This window comes from Leuciscus leuciscus (genome assembly GCF_965113295.1).
Source record: "Leuciscus leuciscus genome assembly, chromosome: 11".
Taxonomy (NCBI): domain Eukaryota; kingdom Metazoa; phylum Chordata; class Actinopteri; order Cypriniformes; family Leuciscidae; genus Leuciscus; species Leuciscus leuciscus.
The window spans coordinates 26928421-26945786 of NC_138735.1; the positions used below are offsets into that span (position 1 = coordinate 26928421).

Below are 17366 nucleotides of genomic sequence, written 5' to 3' on the forward strand. Positions count from 1 at the left end.
ATCAATCACACAAATCATTTCTGCAGACGACCTGTCACGATAGAGCTCATCAAAAATCACGCACTTTTTCAACAGCATGGGTTTCAGAAGAAGGCTTAATTTCTTATTCATTTTCTACATGAACATTTCAGAAAATTCTGTGGTAAACAATCCTAACCCTTGAACCACATCAGAGATGAAATTGTGCAACATGTGATTTGAATGTTCAAAACGCAGAAAGACAATAGCCCTACTTCTTATTAAGTGAACGAGCAGACGTGTGTGAATGATTGAATATGTCCGTTTTTTGTGGTCATAATGTAAAGTAATTTCTAATAAGAAAGCACTAATTCTGTATTTTATTTATTACAGTTGGTGGCTATAGCAAACATTAGATTCATTTACCAAGGAGATGGAAATTACCTGGTAGCGTTCCCATACATCTCAATGGGTGCATCCGAAATCACACACTTCCCGGAAAGTACCCGGATGAACTACTACTTCTGGCAATCATACATTTCTTTGAATTTCAATTCATTTTAATTCTGCTTTAAATTTGAATTGCAATAAAATATGAACAAAGCAGAATGGGGGTGTTCTATATGGAAGCATATGGGTATCAATATTCAATTTGAAATGTAATATGCAAAATGACAATGCAATATGTAAAATGGCAATGCATTTCTGTATTTAAATTTACATTTTCCATTACATTTGTGCAACGTTTTGTGCAAAATGAAAATTCAATTATATAATTAACATTTGCCCTTTCATTCACTAGTTTTAATATGTAAATTATAAGTTGCAAAATGAAAATGAAAATGTATTGCAGAAATTATTAGATATGTTTAACATGTTCAAGCAAAAAATTTAGCAAAATTGTAATTTAAATGTTATTTTTCTTAATTGCATTCACACTCACAGATAAGACAGTTGCGATTGCATTTTCATTAAATGTCCCACAATGAATGTAGCAAAATTCAATGTGCAAATTAAAAATGCATTCTGAGCCGAGCAATCCCCGCCCCCTCCCGCCCTGTCAATCACTGCGTGAAGTTGCCATTTGAATTTTCATTTTCATTTTGCACCAAATGTTGCACAAATGTAATGGGAAATGTAAATTGAAATACAGAAATGCATTGTCATTTTGCATATTACATTTCAAATTTAATATTGCTACCCATATACTTCCATAGTTCTGTGGTCCTCACTTCTTCTTCTTTTTCTTCTTTTTTAATGGTCCACCAACTGAACATCGTTGGGAATTGCTGAACTATGTAAAACTAAGCAATGGGTTTTAGTACAGGCTCCATTTCACCCATTCATGCAGCTTTAATTACTGAACATTATCAGTTCTAATACTGCTCCTGTACAGCATAAAAATGCATGAGACGTTACCGGCACGGGCAGAAATATGAGAATCATTCTGCTCACGTTACCTTTCAGCTATTACCAATTATTTCCCCCTGAATAAACACTGTGTCAGAAGAGGAGCCGCAAGGTGCATTTTCCTACAAATTAGTCAGGAAAGGATCTGTCCCCCTCCACACCAGTGACAGTATAATCGATATTCCTCACTTATTTTAATGTCTAAACCACAGCTACGGACACGAAGAGTCAGTTTGGTATTCAGTGTTTGGTCTTTTGTAACCGCTCAGAGTTGCAGTTCTGTAAGTTTTGGATGTGTCGAGTGAAATGCCAATGCAATACAGTGGCAGATTGTGCAAATGAGTGCAGATAGGCTGCGTCCGAATTCATATACTCTGTTGAGGAAGTACTTATTTTGAATAAGCAATTACTTAACGACTGCTAAAAAAGTATGTTCTATGTTATAGTATGAATGTCACCATGTTGTCATTATCATGTGACCTACCAGCCATTCACTGCCATTCATAAATCCTCTCCCGTGGCCTCATGGGATAGTAAAGTGTCCATCATATGCATACTACAGTATCTCGCCCAAAGTATTAAAGGGGTGGTATAATGCCCTTTTCACAAGAAGTAAAATAAGTATCTAATGGTAAGTTTTAGCTCAAAATACCACACAGATATTTTTGTATAGCATGTTAAAATTGTCACTTTTTGAGGGCAAGCAAAAATACAGTTTTTGTGTCTGTCCCTTTAAATGCAAATGAGCTGCTGCTCCCGGCACAGAAGGCGGAGCTACAACAGCTTGTGTCCTTTTACCTCACAGACATGCACTGAACATTTCAAAAACATTTAGCATTTTATGTTCAAACCGAAGTCAGACAAAGATGGAGAGACTCAAGAAGAAGTGACAACATGTAGACAACATCTCTGAATGGTAAGTTGAGGAATTTATGTAGCTTATGTGTAGTTATCTTCTAGTCATTGATTAGCATATTCGGGCGGATTTATGTAAATGTCAAGGTTAGTGACGTCACTAACCCGGGAGGAATGTCGTGTAGTCTCTACCAGCCGTTTGTTGTAGTCCTTAAAAAGCAATTTCTGTAAAATAAAATATCTCCCTTTGCTTTGAACTTTGAGCGTCGTAACTTTGCAGATGTTGTTTATGCTCAAACAGCAACATTACACACTAACTAAAGTTAGAAAAGTGAAATCATAATCAACCATCCCTTTAAGGTCATCCGGGGACTTTTTACCAACTCTTTTATGAGTACTGTGAATTCAGATAATACTTCTTTTGTCACATACTGTTTTTCGCCTACTAGTAGGGAAGTATGCGATTTCAGACACAGCCATACATTCATCGGTATCAGTTGAAGGGGTGCCAATGTGGAGGAGAGGCAATCTAGGGCTCCAAAATGGCCAGAATCGGCCCTGATCCCATGAATCCAGGTCCTAGACGTCTGTGTGTTGAAGCTCTGTAAGAAGGTGTAGACTGTTGACTGACTGCGGTAAACCTAGAGAGGGAACAGTAAAAGAGATCTCAGCGCCTTTTTAGTGAACTAAAAGTGAACTTTGGAAAGCAAAATTCATCCCAATGCATTACTCAAGCGGTTTGAGGGGATGTTGTGTGATGTATTATTAGTGATGTGGGAAAAAATGGAGTATTTATCTAGAAGCCCTCTAATGTTGTTTATAGCTACAATCTAATGCAGAATTTATCACATGGGCTTGTCTAGTGGTTACAAACGTCCCCGAAAACCCCCTAACCCAAGTCACCCCAGAGCGTACTAGTTTGTACTACTTCAAACAGTGCTTTAGGCTTTCTACATGCACAGCAATCAATGCAGATGATAACATTCAGAATTTCACAGAGACTAAGAAACTACTCAAAAAGCCCTAGCAACTGCCATAGCAGCACAATCACATCCACTCAGAACAGAACAGAGTGCAACAGTCGGGTTCGTAAAAGGGAGGGAAACGAATTTTTTATGATAATTTTTTTTTTAAACCTTTAAAGACAGACCTGCTGTGATCTATGAGGTTGTTAATCCATGGTATTTGCTTCTGCTTAAGCCGTCAGCTCGCATCATTACATCTTATTTTTGAAATTATCGTATTTAACAACCGAATTCTACATTACCCTTGATGCTGTACAGAAAATAACACCAATCAGAGTCTTAAAACACAACACGCTCCAAAATAGCTCTTTAGCTCCTCCCACTCCCATGAAGCACTGCGAATGACGTAATCGAGTCGATCTCCCTACGCTCTCGAAACACTAAAATGTTCGTATATGTATGCATATTTTGCAATAAACTTAATATATATTGTTTTTATATATATAATCAACATTTATTTTTTTTTACAGTCTTGTACCCTAGTCTTTTTGTTCAAAATTTCAAATACATACTTTTTTGTCGTAGTGGTTTCTGTGGTGTTGTGATTCCCCTCGTAGCTGGTTGGCTTGGTTCGTGGCTTATAACTCTTTAACAAAGACTTCTTTTTTTTATTATTTCTATGAGAGAAATGAATGGAAACAATACTTCCCGAGCCAACGCCGATGAAAAAGTGGGCGGGAACTGTTGCACTCTATTAAGAACCACTCAGAATACTCCATCAACCGCCTAGCAACACATTAACCATTCAAAACGCACAAGTTTCTCAAAGCAATGACCCCCGTTTAAAAAAAAAATTTTTTTTATAAAATGTTAAAATCCAGTAGTTGTATATAAGAGTTTGTCTTCATAAATATTTCAACTCGCATATTTTTTAAAATTCCTGTGGCTTTGATCAACAATTTAATATCATCAAAGTCATAAAATTATAATTAAATAACAGCACACTCCAGGCGTCCTACAACCCTAGTTTCATTGGCTCAGTCTCACCTACTCTCCCTCTCCACCATTATTCATGTAGTTAGGTGTTCATTTAGGTCTTACGTAAAGTGTTGCAGTGAGACTCTGGAGGTTCTGTGTTATTCCAAGGCATTAACCCCAAAGCTTTAGCAGTATTATGCAGACGTATAATAAGAATTAGCATTTCATACGACTTTTTCATTGAGCATTACAATAATCACTGGTACAAACCACATTCTGAAATATTAACACAGTTATATTGGATTATTAAGAACCAAGACTTGTGCAACATAAGCAATGAGAATTCAAATGATGATGACGATTTCCTTCAGTCACAAAATGGCCATTTAAAAGTTCAAAGTTCTCAACGAACAATTTCGCCACCTAATTTCAAATCGGCACGCTTACAAATTGATTATTTTAACATCAAGAGGAACTCTCCCTCAAATAAAACCACGGTACTTAATGAACAGATTCTTATTTGCCTGCTGGGTGTCTTCTGACATACTCTGAAAGAGTGCTCATTATTGACTCATTAATGAACATCTTAATTAAGTACATCATTCACGGCACTGCCATTCAAATCTGTGCTTGTCTGTTATGAGAACGCCTAAATCTTCGTTTAACTTCTATTTAAATGAAGGCATTGCATGATGAACATTTATACATCTCAATGAAGTGGTAATTGGCTGTTTGTGTCTCAGAAAATGTCCCCGCTCCAACTAATCACAGACACACATAAGAATTGCTCTGCGTAGCAAATTTGTATTCTATTGTTTTTCTCTGAATACTGTTAAACAGTGATGTTGACTTATATATATATATATATTGGATTTATTTCTGTCGTATCAACTAATCTCAACCACTTTTGGCCATTTTTACAGAGTTTTAGAGAACTATCTCCATAGATGTTCCATAAAGACATATAGTTATGACAGGGCACATATCAATAAAATAGAAAATTTGCATAATCACATAATGCTCTCTTGTTATCTTCATATAGAATAATTATTATTATCATTAGTGTGAGTCTTGATTACACTTATATTTCTTACTATGTCTCATACTGAATTAACTATCCCATTAGCTAAATCAGAATAGAAATGTCATTTAAAAATTACACACCTGTTCTTAGGAAAAAGTGAGTGCAAAAGTCACCATCGTGATGCTAAGGTGTTGTGTGTGATTGCCAGGGAGAAGATCTGCATGATTAATCGTTAAAAGATTGCAATCTCGATTCAAACACCCACACAATTTCATTCCTAAATGACAACGATTCGCCTGTGTCTATTAAACCTTTGACAAAAATCACACCGGAACATTCATTTCTGCGTTGGCGCTGGCGCTGAGCCAGAGAAAGCAGTTGTTATGCATGTTTGAAACAGCTTCACAAACAGTCTTTTCAACCACACAGTGTCGTTATTTCTGTGTTACAAATATTCAAATTATCACAGAAGAAATGGGTTAAAATTGTATAGTTTGGATATAAACACTGATGTCTACGAAAGCAATCAAAATAGAGCAAATCATCTTTTGAAAGTAACTTGACGCTTCAAATAATGATTGTCAATTACATCGTTACACCAGTAGGTGGCGACAAGTGACTTTAATTTATTTGTCATTGAATCATTCATTCAAGTAACGAAACAAGTCTTCATGAGTGAGTCATTGAATCGTTCACTCAACTGATTCAAAAAAAAAATTCATTGAAAATTAATTCAACATTTTTAAATTAACATTTAGTCAAAACCTCTAGTAAATTAGGCCTACATGTTATTTTATTTAAAATGTCTGTTCAAAATCATGGGAGAATCACGATCTCTGTGATTCTCAATTTATCCAGAAATATGCAGCTCTACCAGGGATTTTTCTATACGGTTGCTAGGGTGTTCTGGATGGTTGCTATGATGTCACTAAGGTGTTCTGGGTCAGTAACGACACACCTCTTCTCAACAAACCACACCATTTGAGGTATCATTCATGTCTGTAGCACAATTAGTGCGGGACGAATTACACTATAAAGTTTAATAAGCTTAGGGCTTTGATTCAAACTTCTCCAGACAGAACAGGTGTTTTTAGCTATGATGTTATGACTCTTAAGAAATTCAAGCGATCACTAATTAAACAGAGATGGGAGAAAAAGAGGCATGCACATATGCTCAAACTCATACACATGCCTGGCAGCTCACCTTTGCCATCTCCTGGTTAGTAATAAAAAAAAGAGTTTGAGATTGAGACTGTAATATCCAAGACAATTTTAATTATCTGATCTGACATTTTACCATAAACAGACTATTTATTCAGGTTTAGGTTAAACAAATTCAACAATGACCTGGTGTGATATTTGTAAAGGAGAGGGTTTTATCAGCAAGTCTATTTCACAGTTGACCTGTCTTCCCTGAAAATCAAAAAGCTCTCTATAGTCAATAAATTGGTGGCTTGAGTTTTTGAGCTCCGGAATAAAACGTTTAAAATGGCAATTTTCCAAGAGCTGTAGGTACAAGTCTCACTAATAGTGGTTCAACCCTCTCCTCCCAAGTCATTCGCAAGCCATTTTACTTCCATAACACGATCAGACTTCTGAGTGAAACAACAGGATATACAACGAGGGAAACAAATAGGCTATTATTAGATAGACAGTCTGAGGGGCCGTTCATATTGCACATGGAACGCTTTTTTACATTTCACTTATTTGGTATTACATTGTTTTGCATGCAAGCCTGCGCTAGACGAATGTGTTTGACCGAGACTGGCACGAAACTGTGTTTCTGTAGGTTCTGACGTCACAAACTACCTTGTAACCAATCACATCAAAGTGTGGGCGGGCTTTAGCATATCATTAACTATACTCTGAAGCAGGGGAGTCTAAAGAGAAGCCAGGTTTTCCCGGTATATTTTTCTGTTGATATGAAAAATCAGGTATATTTAGCAATATAGCGGGTGAATTATGTATATGATGTATATTACGATATTATAATGAACTATATGCCCATATATGCCTGAGATGGCGAACGGGAACATGGTTTGTGTAACATTAGCAACACATTATTAGTTGTTTGATAACATAGCCAAGCAAAAGGCTAATCATATTAATTACCATTATGTGTCCGATGTTGTAGAGAGAGCGATACATAAAACGCATTACCATTCTGATACATCGACGACTTCTGAATCAGTTTCTGGTTCAAACATATATGGCTGAATTAAAAAAGTATATCCACTTGCCATCATCGTGCAGCGTTTACGATGTACAGTAAAGTTGACCGAGTGGATCAGGTACTCTGAGCTCATGTGAGTGAGTGGAGGCGGGGCTAATTTGCATATTCATGGTCCGCGTATACTAAAAGAAGCAAGGGTGTGGAGTTACATTCAAGCTATTTTAAGGCATGAATATATTTTTTTTTTTACGGGGAAAAAACTACAGACTACAGGGGGACTCGAGACTCCGAAACACGTCTCCAGACCTTATAGGGTTTTTTCAGTCCTCTACCCTGCGTCTTAACTGTGTGAATGGCCACTGCTGTCTATACATTATTTTGCCTATTACACGACTACTCGCCAAATAAATTTGTATATCTTTTTACCTGTAGGCTATATTATCTTAAAGATTCCGCTAAGAAAAAACAGTCCATTACAAATAAACAAAACAATCGACAACAAGACGAACACTGCAACGATAAACAGTAATATTAATACTGAGGTTCTCTGAGGTCATTTTCACTATAATTCATAATTAAGACGCAAGATGGCACCAGTGGCATTTGCATGAAATGAGAAAGAGCGAGTCTGCGGTGTGATTAATAGTGACATGACAGTATCACGATAGTTTAAAGATACAGTAAGCGATTTCTGAGAAACGCTGTTGAAAGTGTATCGGACCTAGCACCAAAACACTAGTAGCCAATCAGCAGTAAGGGGCGTGTCCACTCATTAGGGGGAGGAGCCTGTGTTGCTGCATAGCATGTTGTGAATTTGGGGGCGGAGCTATCAAGATAGGGGTGTGATCCTTTTAGGTATGGGCGTGTTTGTTTTGGTGATTTCAAATATCAACAGCGTTTCTAAGAAATCACTTACTGCACCTTTAATAAAAAATGGATGACGTGACGCGATTGATCAATCAAAATCAAGGATTCCAGAGAACCGTGTAACAAACATATTAGAAATCTTAGATATCTTAATATTAAAATGATATTATTGGGGTAATGTCAGACAAACATCTAGTATGAAATCTTCATATGACTAATATAACACTTTGAAAATGAATAATGGAAGTGTGCTGCAGTCAGTCAGGATTTACACTTGCCATAAAGGATTTCTGTGGCCTGTGTACAGTATCCCGTCTTATCTCCACCTCTCAAACTGCTCTCTCGGGTTTCTGATGACAGTAAAGCAGCTCTTCTGCACGAACTGAAGTGCCTTAATGCCTGCACTGGCATTTTAAAACCATTTCAGGGAGCCGGTGAATTTGCCTTCACACGAGTCGAGACATTGCGATGGCAGACTCGGCCACAGCTAAAGCTGACATTAATGCAGAATGGTGCACATTATTTGGATGTTTGTTTCAGACATTACGGATAAGGTCTAAGGTAAATGCTTTCAGATGTGTTTATTGATTTTGCACTCTGGGAACATTTAAGGCTTTCAAATCTACACATTTCTGCTGTTTTGTCTCCCAGGAAGCTTCTTAAAATGAGTTTGAGAACATAATAAGCAGGTGAAATTTCATTTTATTCTCCTTTTTTTCATTTTGCAAGAATAATATTGTTTGTCTACCAGCTATTTCAGTATGGCTATTTTAGTGCCACTAAGAAGAAATAGAACAAATAATCTAAAGACAGCATTCCAGCTGAAGTGGCCTATTCAAAACTCCAGAGAAGCAGCTCTGATTTAAACATACAAAATTATGCATGACAATGTAATTTTTGAAATGACATGTATGGGAAAAAATGTTAAATAGGAAAGGAAGGAAAAGCAATTGTTGCTATCACAGTTCATCACTGTTGCCTGAAAAAGGAGATTGAAAATTAGCTTGTAACTAGAAGAGAACATCCAGTGACAAACTTTAATCTTGTTGCACCTGTTAAAATGAATATTGAAATGAAGTTCAGCCCAAAGGCTATTTCTCTTGGAAAATTACATTATTACATGCTGGCCAATGTAGCCTGAAGCTTTGGGAGTTTAGATTGCGCTAGATCAGTGGCTCTCAACCTTTAGCACTCCGAGGTCTCCCTTTGTCAAAGTCGATTTTCCTTATACCCTCTGATTTTCCTCTCGTACTTCTGTTGAAATTATAACTAGAGGTACTTCTTTCAAAGCGCTTTTATTAAGAAAATCTATGGGCTGTCAATAAAATCAAATAATTAACTGTTCACATTTCAAGGAAATAAAACTAAATTGGTACCTAATGAAGCTGTGATGCAGCAGCTCTCCAGATGCAGGTCTTACGCTGGAGATTCTTCAGAACTCTCTGCTCAGTTAGCCTATAATGTTTAAAATACAGGAAACAAAACAAAGAGTAAAGATACAGGGGAAATGTGTGTGTGTGTACTTGTACAACTATCTTTGTGAGGACCAGTTTGAGTTTTAGACCATTGGAGTGAGGACAAAGAGAGTAAAGTGAGGACATTTTGGCCGGTCCTCACTTTCTGAGAGCCTTTAAAGGCCTGTTTGAGGGTCAAGACTTGGTTTTAGGGATAAGGTTATAATTAGGTTAAGGGTAGGTTTAGGGTAAGGGTTCGGGTTAGGCACTTAGTTGTGATGGGTAAGGTTAGGGTAAGCGGTTAGAGATTGCATTGTGTCAATGAATGTCCTCATAAAGATAGATGTACAAGAAAGTGTGTGTGAGTGGGAGTGTGGATAGATAGATAGATAGATAGATAGATAGATAGATAGATAGATAGATAGATAGATAGATAGATAGATAGATAGATAGATAGATAGATAGATAGATAGATAGATAGATAGTAGATAGATAGATAGAATATCAAATTACATAATACTAAACCTTATAATTTTAAGATATCTACAGCACTCTTGGAAGTTTGCTGAGGCCACCTTTGGTAATACAGGTAATAAGAGAAGTTAGAAAACAATAAAAACTAGAACTGGGAGAACTGGGAGTGCAGTCGGGTGGAAATCTTTCGTACTGACATTTTTTGCTTTGCAATTTTAGCTTCAATATTGCTTGAAAGGCGGCAGGATTCTTAAGTAGAGTTAAGATGAAAAGTGGGTGCAGTTTTGTGTCTGTCTGATTACATACTAATTAAGTGACACAAAAAAAAGCTGACAAAAGAGACAAAAGACTAAAATCCCAAAAGCAAATACCACAAATCAGATGACAACATAAGTGAAGAAAAAGATTTCCATCACAGAATGATGTAAAACTGTGTGGTTGCCATGGAGACGGAAGCTGTGAAATTCTGTATTGTACAGCCATCTAGTGGCAGAACATGAGTTGGATAATTTAATTAATTTTCCCTTGAAAAAGCAAAGTGATGGATAGTTCCAGTTCTTATACTACTCTTATAATATACTACTATACTACACTGTATCCTATGGAAGTTTTTAACCAAATTAAAATTAAAAATCAAATGCTTAAATTGACCAAATAATAAACCAAAGACAGCTGTTCAAATGATAAATCAAATTCAAATGAGACGTGTCAATCAAGTGGTGTGGGCGGAGTTTTAAGGTGGAGGAGGAGACATTCTTGTGTGCAGTTCGGGTGACTGCCACACTGGAGTAAAAAATATGATTCTGTAAATCATAATGATGAGAAAGTTTCTCGTAATTATGATCTTTTCTAATAATACTAAGAAACTTGTATTACTTCTATGATACAGAGTAGACAAGCAGGGAAGGGCAGGCTAGCAACATCTGCCGGTCAGAGCCATGTAAAAGTCAGTGTAATCTACAAAGTGTAATCTATAATATCATTAAATAACATTAATGACAAACGATCAGTATATGCCTAGTATTCATTTGTGTTGGCAGCTGCATCACAAACTGTAAGAAAATTATTTCTTAATGCTTTGTCTGTAAATGAAAGTTTTGCATGATAATGTTTTCAAAACACTTACTCACGTGCAATAGCGAGTGGGCATTAATACCATAGATATATATACAAAAATGCCTCATTAGTGGCTGTTTCAATGGGCCGCTATATGTAAGCCGTCCGCCATATTGGAACGATCAAAGCCTGTCCATGAACATTAGAGAGCAAGTTGACTGAACCATACAAATATCACAACTGTCAGTTTCACTCCATTGCATTTAAAAAAATAAACCTGTTAGCATAAAATTCAGAAGTGAAAGTCATATTTGCATGAGCAGGGTGGAGTGAGGGATGATGTTTTTCTCAGAATAGAACAGAGCACCGGTGCCAGATGTTCGCTGCCCCAAAGGGAGCTCGCTTTTAGATTCATAAATAAATGAGACATGCAAATCCTACCTGTCATATGGCTTAATTCCCAGGAGAAAGCGGGACCTACTGGGAAACATCAGGATTGCTGGTTTCATGGGATCTCATCGTGCATCGTGTGTAAAGGCCTGTTCACACTAAGGACGATAACTATAACGATAATGATAAAGTTCTAAAATATAAAAGAATAGCAGAGTCTACACCACAACTAGAACAATAACGGCACAGAGAAACAATATTGTCACTTTCAGAACGCATGTAAAGCGACAGACGACAAAACTGCAGTGTGTGTTTAGAAGAAACAGAACAGTATTGTATACGCTGGTGTAGACGCTAATATAGTTATCTTTATTTTTACCATCATTGACGTGAACTGGCCTTTACTCAGCAGACACACAACTCTCCCGGCCGTCTCCCAGCATTATTTGAGGAGTTTTAGGATGGTATTGACCCATGCATCTTCAGCCCTCAGACACCTTTGACAGGTTATGTACACACATGCTGAGGAGAAATGCAGAAAACAAAAATGCATTTTAGTATATAGGGCCATTCTATAATTCGGGGTACATTTTACATCAACAGAAAAAGTACAAAAACAATATGCTTTATCATTATAATGACTATTGGTTTATATATATATGCCAAGTTTAATCATTAAACACCATTTTGATATTACAAGGATGAATTTGAAAACATCTCTTCTCTTTTGTCTATTCTGCCATATGTTTGTTTTAAAAGAATTTTAAGAATCATATATTTTGCATGTAATATATTCAACACGGACACTAAGGACAGAAAGATTATTTTCATGATAAATCTGCCTTAAATATAATTTTGTCAATTTGTTATGCAAACCTCTAACCTGTGTGGATATAAAATATAATATATATAACCTGAAGGATATGAGAAGAAGCATAATTCAAATGTAAAAAAAATATATATAATAACAATATAAAGTATTAGTATAGTATTAATTATTATTATTATTATTATGAACAGATTATTTGAAATGTAAAAAATAGTTCACAAAAATAGCAGTTGACTACACTGTTGCACACCTTTTACTCTCCTTTGACACAGAAAGTTAAATTATGATAAAAACGATCTATGGCAAAACATTATTATCATCAGTGAACACAGTAGGGTCATGAGAATTGAAATCATAAAATATTGCGAACCATAACAATGCACCCGATATAGTTGATGGTCACTTAATATGACACCACAATAACGACAAATATTGAAAGAAAGAAAAGATGTGTAAAAAATAATTCAGTATATGATGCTCGTTGAATGCTGTTGTGATCAATCTCTTTTTATTTGCAGGGGTTGTTTGTTCAGCAATATAGTTAAGTTAATCTTAAATGAAATTTCAATGAAAAAAAAATTCTAAAGTATTAGATTTTGATTTAACGTTTTTGTATTTTTTTTTTTTTCTTACTCAAAGACTCATTCACCTCTAAAACAGACTCTGCAAAAACTATTTTAAGGAACATCGATTTCAAGCTAACTTAAACACGGTGCACAAAATATTTCTGTGAGATTTTAATATGCTTACCCTTAAAGGATTAAAATATGATATTTGTGAAGAACATTAAAAAAAATAAAAAATATGAATCATCAATGGACAAGAAATGTACCCTAAATTGCAGAATGACTCTAATATTTAGTATATATAGTTCAGTTTTAACATTAAGTTCAATATATGGTAAATAGTTCAACAGATGCTCATCTGTAACTTAATAACATACATAATTGTGATCATTTAATTAAATAAGTTTAATAAATTTTTCCTGATATTTGTTCTCATATATTTTTATATTACATTAAAACAATGGCATTTATTCAAAATATCTTCAGTATTAAAATACTTTGATAGCCTTTCATTGGAATTAAACATCATTTATTTTTTCAGGAATCTACACTAATTTTTTGGGGGGGTTTTCGACAGATAACATAAAAATGTGCTTGATGTGGGAACATCTAAATTTACTTGTTTTACTCAAATCAAAAATATTTAATAGGACTAAATCAACCTGATTACATAACAGACTAAAATTTTTAATTAGTTTAAACTGACACACCAATGTTTATTAATGTGCACCGCCTAAATCTAAACTGAACAAAGTAAATTCAGTTATAGCCTAGGTTTAGGTAAAAGTGGAAATTCTGGTTTCTGTGAGTTTGTCGGACGATTGCACTAAATAAACAGTTAAATGTTTGATTCCAGAGTGTAAAAGGCTTATTTTTTTCAGACAAAAATTTGGTGATATTTCATGTTGTGTGTAATTGTTTTGTATTTATTTTGATATTTAATATATAAAAGTAAAAAAAAATTAAGTTAATCCAAATAATAATTTATAATCTAATGCTAATTAAACAAATCTCTTTGGTTGAAAGAGTATTTTTACTTTCAATTGACTATAGAAATCTGATTTGTGTAAATTATTTTTTTTTAAGTTGAGCTAAAGTAAACCGATTACTTGTAACAAGTTGAAGTAATTTTTTTACTTTGATCCAACAACTAATTTTTATCAGTGTACTAACACCAACAAAAGAGTCAGATCAGGTCGCTCCTGATATTCTTTTAATATCTTAAAAACCGAAGCAGCACAAACAATTGTTTATGGCACAAACGATTGAGAATATTTTGCCAACGTTTTGTGTTGGGTGGGGGGGGGGCCAACTTCATGCATGTTTCCTTCAATCCCTCTTCGTGTGAAATTTACTTTTTTCTTCATCCACATGGAAATGCATCCTAATACCACCCAATGTAAGCAAAGTATTTACACTAACAAGATCATTTGCATTGACAGAACTAGCCTCAGTGCTTTACTTGTCTTTATAACCTTGTTTAGTGTTTAATGTACTCTTAATGACAGTACAGCACACAACAACTATGCTTTTCATAATTTCCATCTGCATATTGACCACTGGAATTCAAGGTAGGTCAAATACAGAATGTTTTATATATTTAGACAGTTATGCTGAAGAGATTTCTAACCATCTGTCTTTTACAGGCTCAAATGGACAAGTGACAGTAACTCAAACTCCTCAAGTCCAACCAACTCAACATGATGAAACGGTCAAAATAAACTGCAAAACCAACTTACCTGTTGCTGACTGTAGTCTCTGGAGGAACTGTGTGTTCTGGTACCAGCACAAACCTGGACATGCTCCCAAACTCCTCATTTATTACATACGTGAACGTCACTCAAACGTCCCATCTAGATTCAGCGGCATTGGCGCTCACACTGACTTCAATCTGACCATCAGTGGAGTCCAGAAAGAAGATGAAGCACAATATTACTGTATGACCCGACACAAGATTGACAACAAGTATGTGTACACACAGTGATAAAGAGTCGTACAAAAACCTCCCTCAGTCTGTCTCACGCTGATACACACCACAGGTGCTGATGGGGAGGAAGTGAATCGGCACAATAACACAGTCACTGCAATACATTTATAGTACAATCTACAGTAGGATTTAAACATTATAGTTTATTTAAGATATTGTTTTAGACATTTATTTATTTAATGTGCTATTGAGATCAGATCTAATTTATCTGCGTTAGTGAATTTCATTAAAATTACAGATCATTGAGAGATGGTAGGATATGTTTTGAGTGCTATTTAACTATTTACGATGTGATTTTTAATACTTGTTGACCAAGCTGTTCCCAAAATGTTTGTATGAATGAAAATCTTCACTTTACCACCTTTTTTTTTTTTTTTTTTTATGTATGTAGGGCAAGCAAAAATATCAAATAAAAAATACTAAAAATAGACATTATACTATCAGAAGAAATAAACACAATTACACACAATACCATTTATTTACTTATTTAAAACAAATCAATCCAAATCGAATAAATTGTCATGCTGAATTCTGGCTTGTTTGCCTTATTAAAAATTACATAAAGTATTCTTACATTGAACTTTTACATACTACAATAATTATTAGCATCACTGTAAAAAATAAATAAAAATAGATTACTTAACAGCAACAAAAATTAATAAAAACTTATTTACCTTACTTGCTTTAATAACCTATTATATTTTCTTATTTGTCATTTTGTAATATATTCCTATAAATCTTTTTATTTATTTTAAAAAAATGTGAACCATGTTTGAATGCATGATCGTGAGATTTAAATTGCTGTTGTATACTAAAAGAAAACCGCTACACTTTAAATTAGACCATTAATTTATTAAGCTTGTATGATACAACTTTAATTACTTGATACATTTTTTATAGCTCTTTTTTATATTTTTAGGTCAATACTGCTGCATTAGGTATGGAAGCTTGCTAAAAATAAAAAAAATACAAATTTTGCGAATCGCAATTCTGACTTTTTTTTCCCCCTCACAAAATTTTGCATGTTATAATGTCAGAATTCTGAGATAATATTTCGCAATTACCTTTTTTTTATATATTATTATTTCGTGGCAAGCTTCCATACCTAATCTTTCTTTGACCTTCATAATCCTTATTATTAGCTTCTGTTGGACACTACTTTGAAATATAGTTTTTAACTTTAATCGCAGATTTCTGATGTTCCAATAAAGATTATTTTCATAGGAACAGCATCATTTGCATAGTCATTCAGTGAAGCTAAAGTCAGCTATATAATCCTGTCACTTTTACTGTACCTCTGTGACCTCTTTTCTCATAACAAATCCACAACAAAAATGGTATTTCTCATTTTTCTCACCATCTTGCTTTGGTCACTGACTCTAGGTAACTTTCATTCTTAATAGATTTACAACACTTTTCCTTGTTAGGGCCCGAGCACCGATGGTGTGAGGACCCTCTTGGAATTGCTCTGTTTATTATATTTTTATGTTTTGTAAAAAAAATTTTTAACATGTCTTAATAATTATTATCGTTTACAGTTTCCAGTCAAGAGCAAGTGACTCAGAGCCCTTCGGTGAAGACTCTTCAACTAGGAGAATCAGTTACAATAACATGTAAAGCCAGTCTTAATGTTGGTAAATGGTGTGATAGTAAATATTGTATGAGCTGGTACCTCAAGAAATCGGGAGAAGCTCATAAACTCCTCATTTCTAGAGGAAATGTCCGGGCTTCCTCTATCCCATCTCGATTTAGTGGAAGTGGGTCCGATAAAGATTTCCAGATGATCATCAGTGGAGTCCAGGCTGAAGATACAGGAGATTATTAATGTTTCGGCGATTTAGGTGGTCATAAATTCACACAGTGATAAAGAGCCGTACAAAAACCTTCTTCAAGAACCTGAGGGGATCAACTGCAGATGCCGCGATAGAGGAAGTGAAACCGCTCAATAACACTGTGGGGAAACAGAAGGTTAAGATATATCTTCACATTTCAATGGATTAGATCTTATGCTTTCAAAGCTAGCTTGTTATTGCTAGCCTCTTCCAAAATTCCCTGCCCTATCTTTAAGACGTGTTCGACTTAAAGCGGTGCTGTGCAGACTCAGCGATGTATGACACCATCAAAGTACCGCGAGAGTACGGTAATTACGACACCGCGTGAATGCATGCTTAATTTGATGCAAATAACTTTGTTGAAGTTCAGTTTTTGAAGAAGAAGAATTGGCAACAAACAGAATTTGGCACTGTAATTGTCTGCGCACATTACATTTTGCGCACAGTCTACGGTTAAAAATGTGTAGATCGATTCATTAAAGAAATAATCACAATGCATCGCTAGGTAGGTTGTACACATCTTTACATGCTATCCAACTATTTTAAAG

General features: G+C 35.1%; 2 long non-coding RNA genes across 2 annotated transcripts in view; one reads left to right on the forward strand and one right to left on the reverse strand.

Moving 5' to 3' along the window:
* The window catches only part of LOC309509151, a 27910-nt gene extending 13032 nt beyond the window's left edge, over positions 1-14878 (reverse strand). Inside the window, exons 1-4 of the long non-coding RNA XR_014209805.1 lie at positions 14739-14878; positions 11643-12126; positions 9607-9685; positions 403-2864 (exon numbers count right to left, since the gene is read on the reverse strand). This is a non-coding gene — a long non-coding RNA (uncharacterized lncRNA). The remainder of the gene's footprint in view (positions 1-402; positions 2865-9606; positions 9686-11642; positions 12127-14738) is intronic.
* Positions 14326-17363, forward strand: LOC309509152. Its single transcript, XR_014209806.1, has 3 exons — positions 14326-14570; positions 14646-16369; positions 16525-17363. It is a non-coding gene; the product is annotated as an uncharacterized lncRNA (long non-coding RNA).
* The last annotated feature ends 3 nt before the right edge of the window (positions 17364-17366 follow it).